Genomic DNA, 2,056 nt, shown 5'->3' on the forward strand with positions numbered 1-2,056 from the left:
ATTCAGTTTTAACAATCGAAACCTTGATATTATTCCAGCAAATAAGTTTGAATTTCACGGCCATTCCCCAATTTTATTCAGATGTTCATACCTTAAGATTAGTGTGGTTAATTTCTGATGAGAAAGTCAAAAACATTTTTTTAATTTCCAATAATTGATAGATACCCAAAAGTCAAATTCTTTTATATTAACAGCCCATTTTTTATATTCTCAAGAGAAGGGATGTTTAAAACCTTTATGGTCGCTCACACCATTAGCATCCACCGACCTTGCCACCCACTGAAGCTTGCAGCTCCTGAACACATGCCTTGTATCCCCAAAAATTCCCTAATGTAATGCTTTTTGTCTGTCATCTTGAACTTGAAAAATTTCATTTCATGAAAACTGTACTTGTTCTATAGTTGTTATTGTCTCTCTAAGGGCCATTTGCACAGTGACAGTTTAAACGAAAATTCCATCTTAAACTGGATTAAATCCATATCAAGTCTTGTTTGTTATAATGTGTTACATTTTGAGTTTAAGCCACCAGCTGATTAAATTCAGTTTAAGCTTTGACTGTGCAAATGGCTCTTAATTCGGTAATTCCCTTTCAACTGATACAGCTCATTGGGGTTTTCAGGGTAATCTCCTAGATTTCTACATTTATTGAGCATGCTTGACTTATTATGCAACCTCAAATAAATAAATAAATCAACTTTATTAATCAACTTTAAATGCATAAAAAAACGGTGCTTGTACAATTTTTTTCCTTTACATATTCTGACAACATGAAAATCTTAGTTTATTGACAATGCTCTACAAAATGTTTTGAGTTATGTGCAATACAAGTTCACGGAGCCGGTCGCTGGTTGATTCAAACAAATCTCGAATCATTATTTTAAAGACGAAGTATGGCAACGTTTGATGGACCTTCATGAGGAGTGAAATTTATTTACTATATGAGAATTGGCAACACAGCTCAGCGGACCAAACATAGGAGCACATTTCACGCAGCAATTATAATATTGAAGGACCTTCTTGAGGAGTAAAATTTGCATGCAACTCCAATGTTGGCGCCAAATCACTCAAGACCCAACATAGGAGTAGATTTTATATAGCAGAATTATATAAGCACTTTGGAGGTTAGAAAGGACCATCATGAGGTGAATAACTTTACAAGGATCTAGATTAATTATGGATGAATATATCATAAATTGAGTGGAATATAACCATTCAGCAAGTCAAGTTCTTCAGGTATAACATAATAGTTTCATTTTGTGACTATCTGATCAAATTTAAAATGGGGGGTCCTGGGGAACTACATAAGAGTTGAAATTTTACTGGACCCACAACAGGCACAAAAACGTAAATATATATATATATTATATAGTCTATATATATATATATTATATATATATATATATATATATTATATAGATTTCATCCATATATAGAATGTATGGATGTCCACTGTGTATAGAAATAGAGTATTAAGGCAATAGTAAGATTGGAGCATTAGTTTGGAAGAATAATTGAGTTATGAATAATAAGAATTACAGATTTATTTTAAATTCTGGATGAAATTTGAATTATGATTAAGCATTGATATTGGATTGCACTGGCCTTGAATCAGATAATTAATATATATTTTATATTTTTAATATTATTCAAATTGAAATATTCCTTAAAATTCTCCTGTGAATGGCAAATTACTTATTCATTCTCTTCTGTCAGGGCAGTCTATAAACTGTCTCTGTAGCTGTATTGATTGAGTCGAGATCGACCTCTGCTAACCAGTAACAGCTTGCAGACTGTCCTGAGAAGGAGCAGTGCATGAGTTACTCGCCATTCGATGAATTAATTGAATCAAATCTGCTCTAGTTCAAACAGCCCTCTATGCTTGCAACACCTCAAATGAAATACAGTTCATATACATCTGAGTAACACATCAATTATTACTTTGAATATCTATTAAAATATTAAATATTATATATTAATATCTATATTAGTTTATTTTCTTTAAAGCTCAACTTCAGAGTATATCTATATGAGCAAAAATGTAAATAAGAAAACATTA

At 31.7% G+C, this 2,056-nt stretch overlaps 1 protein-coding gene across 2 annotated transcripts in view; it reads right to left on the reverse strand.

Annotated features, from left to right (window-relative positions):
- Positions 1–2,056, reverse strand: part of LOC111047351 — a 363,987-nt gene that overhangs the window by 281,360 nt on the left and 80,571 nt on the right. The window lies entirely within an intron of this gene.

This window comes from Nilaparvata lugens, chromosome 2, assembly GCF_014356525.2.
Source record: "Nilaparvata lugens isolate BPH chromosome 2, ASM1435652v1, whole genome shotgun sequence".
Classification (NCBI taxonomy): Eukaryota; Metazoa; Arthropoda; class Insecta; order Hemiptera; family Delphacidae; genus Nilaparvata; species Nilaparvata lugens.